This window comes from Crinia signifera, chromosome 1 (assembly GCF_055691185.1).
Source record: "Crinia signifera chromosome 1, ASM5569118v1, whole genome shotgun sequence".
In the NCBI taxonomy this organism is placed as follows: domain Eukaryota; kingdom Metazoa; phylum Chordata; class Amphibia; order Anura; family Myobatrachidae; genus Crinia; species Crinia signifera.
The window spans coordinates 116155224-116165274 of NC_139217.1; positions in this window are offsets into that span (position 1 = coordinate 116155224).

The following is a 10051-nucleotide window of genomic DNA, read 5'->3' on the forward strand; positions in this document are numbered from 1 at the left end:
TTTCAACTGTGCCAAATTGACCCCTTATTGTTCTAGATATCACTACACTTGCAAAATTGAAATATATACGGTATAACGTGTGCCTTTTTTACAGATGTTCTACAATTTCAGTTTTTATAAGTTGAAATCATCCAAATATATGTCTAGTCTTGACATAATGGGGGAAATTTACTAAGATGTGTATTCTACTTTACATGTGATGTTGCTATGGGCAACCAATCAGAATCTACTTCTTATTTATTTAGCACCCTCTAGAAGATAGTAGACATGATCTGATTGGTTGCCCATAGCAACATCACATGTGAAGTAGTAAATTTCCCCCAATTGGTCAACAGACATACTGTAATAAAAACATAGTTGAATATTTCTTAGCATTAACTAATATACAGTGTATGTTAAATTTGTCCATAAATGTGGCAAATTCATACGCAGCACACAATTCGGTACTTGTTTCCTAGCACGGCCACATATCTTATGGATCGTGTACCTTTAGTTAAGGTACACGTTCCATACGATGGAGCCCGAAGCGTGGCGAGCGCAGCGAGCCCCGCGAGGGGACGCGGATACCTTCACAGTTATACGCGTCCCCTCGCGGGCTTCACAGGTGTCCGTGGCGTCGCGGACACCTGTGAAGTCCGCGAAGGGACGCGTTTACCTGTGAAGGTATCCGCGTCCCCTCGCGGGGCTCGCTGCGCTCGCCACGCTTCGGGCTCGGTGGCTCGCTGCGCTCGCCACACTATTCTATTCTCAACTCCACGCCGACGTGGATAGTAGGGGAATGAAAAGGTCGGAGGACGCGCACCGCCGCCCCTCGCGGGCTCGCTGCGCTCGCCACGCTTCGGGTTGGCGTCTATCGTGGGGTGGGGTGTACGCCGTGACATTTGGGGGGGTTGGGAATATTTTACATTGAATCCAATGTAAAATCGGGTCCCAGGGACCCGATTTACATTTAATTCAAAAAAAAAAAATCGGGTCCAAAATCGGTCGGTCGCGACGATCGCATCGCATGCGACCAAATCGCATGCGATGCAATCGACCCGATTTTTCCGACACGACCACCCCGATGTAAATCGGTGTGGCCGTGCTAGGAAACAAGTACCCACAATTCTCTATGGAAATGTACTGTATATTGTTCATTATTATGCTACCTACCTTTAGGTGTTTTAGTTTCGGAAAGCCAAATAAATTCATATTTTAAGAGAGTGTTGTGTTCCATTATTTTTATAATTTTTATTGGACTTATCTGGAGTATGTGTTTTCTAGCTATAAATGGAAAGGCGATAATTCATAGGTAGTCAGTACAAACTGTAGCCCTTCAGCTGTTGTGAAACTACACAACCCAGCATGCCTTGCTATAGTTTTAGCATTCCCTAATACCAAACTGTGGCAAGGCATGATGGGACCAGTGGCGTAACTATAAATTCTGCTCCCCCCTGCCAAGATAGTTTCAAGTGCCCACCCGCCCCATCCTTCCCCCTGTGGAACTGAAATAAATCTCCTCTTCCCCCTGTGTAAACCATCCCCCACCCCTTCCCCCAGTGTGAGCCTTGTCCCCTCCTTCCATCTGTGTAAGTAATATCCCCTCCCCTTGGGTCACTTACCATTTGGCGCTCACTGCTACTCCAAGTCCTGCTGCTCCCAGGTCCCTCCTCTCTATTCAGTGACAGCGCGGCTGTGGCAGTGGCGGCACCCTACCAGCCGGCAGCTCCTGTCAGGTACTATGCAGCCTGAGCCTACTGAGCGCCGAGTCTAGGACACAGATTGGAGCACCAAGCTGCTGCTGATTGGCCCTTCCCCTCTACTTAAGGACTTTTATATCAGGATTATATTCTTCAGCTTTCATGCAGTCCATGTCAGCTGGCTCTCCACAGGGGCTGCCTCACTGTTTTTAACGCCACTGGATGGGACTTGTAGTTTCACATCTGGAGGGCCATAGTTTGAACATGCTTGCTGTAGCGGTTACTGCATGTTTATGCTAATTCTATGGCTGATGAGCATACAATTGACATGCCCACAAGCTGCTGTGCCAATCCACCTTTATGCACACAAAGACGGACTATCAGTGCACCATTGTAACACATACGATTTTGCACCTGCACTAATGTCACCCCCGACCAATCATAGTCCAACGACCCATCGACCGGAAGTAGTAGGATCCATGTTTGTTTTACTGCCTGACCTTACCTTATTGCCAGGGTCAGAGGCACGGGCCTAGGGGCAACACCTTTTATGGGTGGCAGTTGTCAGATGGTACAGATCCCATGCAGTGCACTCCTGAAGCTGCTTAGCGAATGGTGCTGGATATAATGTAAGCATCAGGCAGCAGGGAGCGTAGGATAATTCGATCTCATTTATCAGCCTGACATTAGTGCTGTGCTGCCATGTCCTCCACATCTGCTGCACCAGTGTTACAGTCAGCAGCATGATGTGACCCCAGCTCCGGCTCTGCATCATGAGGCAATCAGAGCTCTGAGCCCGGCAGCCGTGGTGATTGGCTGCTAGGACGTCACATGAGTTCTGGTTGGACCATGAGCTCAACTGGTACTGCATTTGAAATGACAGTGGGCTGTCTGTATAGCAGTAGCTGCAGTGGTGTAGGGGGAGGATGGCTCAATTGCAGGGCCGGCGACAGGGGGGGTCAAGGGGGACAAGTGTGACAGGCCCCGGCAATCTGAAGGGCCCCAGAGCTTCTGTGCCCAGCCCGGCTGCTGTCAGTGAACCCTGTGGCCCTGCCGTCTACTGTGTGTACACCCAGCTGCCTGGCACTCGGAACCATCTACTCTTGGTGTGCACACAGCCAGGGCCACTTCCGCTCGGCATCTGTACTGCATGCAGGTGCTGTGGCCTCTCTGGCTCCTGTACTTTTAATGCACATGCACAGGTTGTCTGTTCCACGCTCAGCGAATGACCTGCCCTGCCTGCTCTCAGTGCTCTGTGTTCTTTTGTGTAAGTGACAAGTCAAGGCAGGCAGTAGCAGTCAGGAGCTAGCAGGAAGCAGGAGCCAGGATCTAGGCCAGCAGGATGGAAAACTAGAGAAGTCCGCACCTGAAATCAGGATCTAGAGCTGCAAAAGGTTAGGTGAAGCTCATGGAGAAGATGGTTGTGTGGGTTTGGGATTAGGCTGCAGGATGGGGGGCCCCAAAAATATCAGCATACAGGGCCCCAAGATTTCTATTGCCAGCCCTGCTTAAGTGGAGCGTAAACTCCAGAAGCAGAGGCGCTACTGGATTCCTCTCTCTCTTCTACCCAAAAATGGGCAGTGGGGCAGGCCTGATGTTCTCTAATCGCCCGTCGGCAGCTGCACTGTCCACTCTCTCCTCCCCCCTTGAAGTGCCTGCATCCACTCTAAGCGCCGTAGGTAGGGAGGTGCAGTGGTACCCCAGCCTTTCCTGGTCTCCCAGCTGCTACTGCTTTTCAAACACAGCTGCAAACCCAATCCCCCCCCCCCTCCATCTTGGCTCCCTTTCATATTTTGGATCCCAGCCACCATTGCCCCTGGAGGAGCGGAATAACACTTGTTAGAGGAACAGCCACAATCAGCACAAAAAGTAAGTTACAGTATAACGGTGTGTGGCATATTGAAATACATAGTGGGTGATAGGTATAATGTATATACTGGGGGGGACACAAAAATATTGTGCTTAGGGGCGGCCTGACCCCTAAATCCGCCCCTGCTTATTGCTCATTATTTATGTCAATCATGATGTTATGGAGTATGATTGGTCGGGGGTGATATATAATCCCGACCAGTGGGACTTAGGAAGCATTCTCCTTGAGAAAGGCCACAGGCAGTGGCCAAAAACGCGTTTGGAGTATATTCTGCACTTGAGCTAATTTGTGTGGACCTGAACTTGGTACCTTTATTCCTTATCTGACGGTGATTCCCAGGACTCACCCTCTAAATATGCAAATTTGAGAACTGCCTTCACCTCAGTTCTCCACCATCTTTGGTAACCGTCCATTTCTCACTATTTCTCTCTAACTGTTTTTATTGTCTTTTATTGGATTTATTGTCTATGATTAAATGGTATTACACCATACACGGTTCTCCTTGTTTTTTGGGGCATTCTATGCAGTTGGAGTCTATCCATTCCATTGAACTGGACCACCCCATAGGAGCAGATTCCCCAGATATAGTGGTATTGTGAAAATTCACATAAAGCGGAGAAGAGTATCGTTACCCCTCGAAGAGGGAAGTGTGGTATTCACCAGTGTTAACTCCTATCTGCTTATATATCTAGATGATCGGAGAAGAGGACCCCTGTTTATTTTACAGGGAAGTATTGTCCTTTTAATCTAGCGCCAGTGGAGGACACACCCATCCATCTCCTGTGTTTATTTATTGCCATTGGTGTTGTGGGGCTCACTACATTGGGTGTGTTTACCACAAGGCTGCTCTCAGTGCATTTGTGTATAGATTCCCCCTTCTCTTCTCCCTCTACACTAATGACTGCATCTCAAGTGACCAGTCAGTAAAAATCATAAAATTTGCTGATGACACCACCATCCTCGGCCTAATCAAGGAGGAAGATGAGTCTGCATACAGAGGGGAAGTGGACAGACTTTCACAGTGGTGCAGCAGAAACAACCTGGACCTAAACCCCATCAAAACAGTCGAGATGATAGTAGACTTCAGGAGAAAACCAAATGTCAAGGTCCCACTGGTAATTTCCAACAGAGTGGTGTCATGGGTAGAGACCTTCAAATTCCTTGGGACAAAAATCTCTTGCAACCTCAGATGGGAGCCCAACATGACTTCCATTGTCAAAAAGGCCCAACAGCGGCTGTTCTTTCTGAGGCAACTGAAAAAATGCAATATTCCGCAGGAGCTACTGAAACTCTTTTAAACTGCTATCGTGGAGTCCGTTCTATGTTCCTCTATTACAATCTGGTATGGAGGGGCCAATGAATCTGACAAACGAAGACTGCAAAGAGTGGTGAGGACAGCAGAGAAGATTATTGGGACGGACCTCCCCCCTGTAAGGGAACAATACTTAAGTAGGGTCAAGAAGCGAGCTGGGAAGATCGTGGCGGACAAACTCCACCCTGGCCATAGCTTGTTTGATATTCTCCCATCAGGTAGACACTTCAGGTCCATCCCTGCCAAGTCGTCAAGAACCACAAAAAGCTTCTTCCCGATAGCTATTCAGCTATTGAACAATGTACTCTAAGATACTGTTAATCTAAACACCTAACTGCTCTATCTAACCTTCCAAATCCTAACATGTGAATTTTCTTTTGTATGCGCAACTGATGCAATGTATGTAGGTCCTGTTATCTCTCTTGTACCATGCTTGAAGCTGCACTGTATTCACAACAAAAAATCCTACTATACGAGAGTATACATGGCCAATAAAGTGATTCTGATTCTGATTCTCATCCTATTCTATTACACTTCCGTATTAGCCTAGGGTGGCTGGAACCTTTAATCAGGCCCTGTCCATATATGATACCGCATGATGAGTTTTAGCTTTGTTTGCAATCGACTATAAAGTCTATTCATATATTAAACACTATTATTAATTTGTGCTTCTGTAAGTTGATGCATGACATTTATGGGAAACCATTATTTAACCACATATCATGTCATTCAAAATGTACAAAATAGTTAGACACTTCAAAATAAGTATCCTCATTGAGGAAAAATTAAATCATGTTCTCTACCCACAGTGTTCTTATAAAAATAATGCGATTAAAATGGATCATTCTTAAAGTATGCAATTTTGAATGACATTTAATGATAGAACATTATTAAAATAGAGTAACAGTATATAAAATCTAAGAATAACTATATATTTCAAATTTGACTTAGTATGAAAGTTGTGCTAAATAGAGACTCATGCCTTTATAAAGAAGTGTTTGAACGAGGCAACCTAACAAGTGAGTAAAGTCAAAACTCAACATCTTAGCAAAGTATTGAAGAATAACAAAAGATCAGTTGCTTATATTTTGAATATTTGCAGGTAATTATACATTTAGTTAATATGTATTAAGCAGAGATACCCGAAAATGTGCAACTGGTTCAAAATTCAATTCAATTTCTATATCGCTATGACCCCCAAACATGTCTGGCAATTGGCCCCAATTTAAGCATGAAGTTTAATATTACAGATTATTGTTCATATTCGATCTTCATATTTGGAGTTCACATTACAATTACTGTTGTCTTTAATTAACACAATGAAAATAAGACTTTTATTTCACATGAAGGCATTTTAATACTTCTCATGAAATTATACTGAATATCACTGCAATTGACATTAGGGGCCTAATTCTGAGCCAAATGCATCCAAAACGATGGGCCAAATATAATAGCATGGGCCAAATGTAAAAGTGAGAGATTTCGGAAGCTTTTTTTAAAAAAAAAAAGGCAATAAAAAAAATGATTGCTGCTTTAAAAAATTGGGTGAACTCTCCCCAAAGCTCTCACTCTCTGATTCTTCCACCCTATTACATTTGGCCCCATGTCTTTTGCTGCAGTTGCACCTACAGATGGAGCGGGACTTATCTACCCAGGGGATGGCGATGGCGACGCCAGCCACCATCCCCTGCCCCGCGCCATCTGTATGCCGGAAGGGGACACGCGCGCACGAGATGCACGCGCATCCCCTGCCGGCGGTCGCCCAGGGTTTTACTTCAAAGTGAGATCTATATTGCAGTGTAAAAATAAAGCAGCCAGTATTTACCCTGAACAGAAACAAAAGAACTCTCCCAAATCTAACTCTCTCTGCACATGTTACATCTGCCCCACCTGCAGTGTTTATGGTTTTGTCCATTCCTTCATTTCCTCAAATCTCCAGGTAATGATTTCTCCTATGATCTGTAAAACAATCTCCAGAGTGTTTTTTGGAGAGATAGAACACAACAATTGGTGCAATATTTTTTAGCACAGTGACCAATATTTTATTCAACTAGATGCATTCAGGGCCGGCGCCACCACTAGGCAGGTCTAGGCATTTGCCTAGGGCGCCGGCCACTGGAGGGCGGTAGTGAGCTGGAAAGCTCTACCACCGCATCAGCAGAGGAGCAGGACAGAGAGCCGGGGGAAGGAGCAGGAGCAGGTGTTCGGTAAGTGAACACTCCCTTCCTCCCTCCACTCCCCCCCAGCAGCACAGAGGCCACATCTCGCACCCCTTCTCCCCCCCCCCCCGGGTAGCCACATCGCGGACACACCTTCCACCCTGCCCGGCAGACACACTGCGCGCACCCCCCGCCCCCGGCATCCAGGTAGCCACACCGCGCAACCCCCCCGGCGGTCGGACATGTCACGCACCCCACCCACCCCCCCAGCAGTTGAGCGCCGGGGCACCCCTCCCGCCTGGGGCGCTCCGGTGCCTAGCACCGGCCCTGGATGCATTCACAAATAAACGTTGAATAAATGGCACTTTGAACATCCAAATGTCAAAATCAGCTGGGCTTTTCAATGATACAGCTTTTCCATCTCCCCTGGACATACTGTGTGGCTGTTCCCCTACCCAGAGACTGGATCCCGGAGCCGGCACTTGGATTACGATAATCCCCCTTGTATACCATCGAGGGTCAGACCCTTGGAGTGGTATTGGCCTATTGGTATCTGCCTTGTGGATTTGATTATAGGCTATTATTTTCTTGTGCTGTGTGAGTGCATTTTTTAAATAAATTACCCATTGTGGATCTTGACATACTGCACCAATTGCTTTTTTCTTATGATTTCTGATTCATTTCACTATAACCAAATGATTATTGGTGGTGAATGTTTTGGAGATCAGTTATATTGCAGAATCCCCATGCTTTGGATGGAAAAGCTGTCTCATTAAAAAGACCAGCTGATTTTGCCATTTGGATGTTTAAAGTGCCATTTATTCACCGTTTATTTGTGAGTGCATCCTAGTTAAATAAAATATTGGTCACTGTGCTAAAAAAAATTGCACCAATTGTTGTGTTCTGTCTCTCCAAAAAACACTCCGATTGTGGGGTGTATGGAGATTGTTTTACAGATCACAGGAGAAATCATTACCTGGAGATTTGAGGAATTACAGATATATGTGCTCGAAAGTTATAGTATGTATTCCTATTTCATTTGCATGTGTATATAAGTAGAACTGGAGGTAGCGCTTAGGGGTGTTCACAAATCTATTTCCACAAATGCTACTTATTGGTGATTGACAAGCACTAATTTTTGTTTGACACCCCATCTGCATATCCTCTTTTAGCGCTATAATTCTAGAGTAATTTTTACAAACAGGTACCATGGTGACAAGACAAATTGTGTAGGATGTACCCTGCTTTAGTAATAATACATTATTATATTATTTTGGACACAATTCTCTACCTGCATTTACAAATTACATTTTCTCAAATTTAACAACTAAAAGTACCGGCTGCACTTTCTGATTTTGTCTTTAGATTGTAAGATACACTTCTGCTTTCCTAAGAGTTGGAAAATAAAATATCTAAGCTCTTTTACAGATGTTTTCATCAGAAGGAGCATGAGAAGATGAAATATTTAAGTCATTTATCCCCTAAGGAATGCAGCTGGTCTAAAACCTACAGAGCAAGTTTATTTATGTGAAGTTTCACCAAAGTAGTTGCTAAACAAACTAAATCCCAGAGTGAAGCTTGAAACTGCATCCTCTACCTCATAACCCTTGTAATCTGTGAATAAGCACGTACATAGATCAACAACATTCAGCGAGCCCTCATAAAACAAGCTGAGGCTATGTTGATGTGTAATATGAAAATTATCATTTCATCCTTCCAATAAGCTGCACATTTAAAATAATAAGATATTTTATTTATATATATATATATATATATATATATATATATATATACATACATTCATCAGGCATGTCCAAACTCTGGCCCTCCAGCTGTTGTGACACTACACATCCCAGCATGCCTTGCCACAGTTTTAGAATTCCCTAACAGCAAAACTGTGGCAAGGCATGATGGGACTTGTAGTTTCACAACAGCTGGAGGGCCATAGTTTGGACATGCCTGACATACATACATACTGTAGCACAGTGGCGGGCTGGACCGGGGGGCAGGGTGCCATGTGCCCCCCGGGGCAGTACATATATGCAGCATTAGGGCCGCTTGCAGGACTGGCCCTATAATTACACAAGTAGGCAGCTGAGTAAGGCGTGCACAACAGTTCCGCTGCCGCTGCACTGCCTGCTCCTGCTCCGTGAATGCGGGCGGCTCTGCCTCCTAGTATGCAGGTGTAAGGAGCGGCTGCCTGTCAAGACGTGACTCCGTTCATGATGTTGTGCTGGGGCAGGGCAGCGTTGAGCTGGCTGCTGTCGTTCTGCTCAGTAGGCTCATCATGTTACAGGAGACGTCTTGTTTGGAGCGGGCTGGCGGCTGTAGTCACGGGCTTCCAGCCCTGCCACTGGCTGCTTATACTGAGGGGAGTCTTGTGAGTTCAACATTTTCACTGTCTACTTCACCAAGTCCCTGCCGCCGAGTGAGGAGACAAAATGGTGCCTATTTCCTCATGAAACATGAAAACTGCTCACATGTCATGCATGCCTCAGCATATAAAGAATGCATTAAGCTGCTGCAAGTATTAAATAAAACAACCTCCAGTCCTCCCATACCAATTACATATGCTGTCACTGTCAGGACTGTGGGTTGGAGGCATTATTGGGGACACTACCAAGGGGGCATTACTAATGGGCTATTACTATGAGGGCAGGGCCAGCAACAGAAATCTTGGGGCCCTGTACACTGATATTTCTGGGGCCCCCAGTGTAACAGCGCTAAAAATAAACATGCAATACCAAATAAAAATAAATAAATAAATCAAAGAGATTGTAATGTTAAGCTCCGTACACACAGAGTACTAGATCTATGAGCAATACAGTATATTGCTCAGTTTCCCGATTTCGTCAGTGACCAGAGATGGTTGTGATAAAAATGAGACTCTCTGCTGGGGGAAGCCGCTGGTCACTCAGCGACCATATCTCCGGCGATTATGGCTGAAGTATCCCCATGTGTAAGAGGCTTTACAGCTATTTATTAATTTGTTGCGGTAGCCGGGTTTTGTATTGTGGTGGTACAGAGAGTG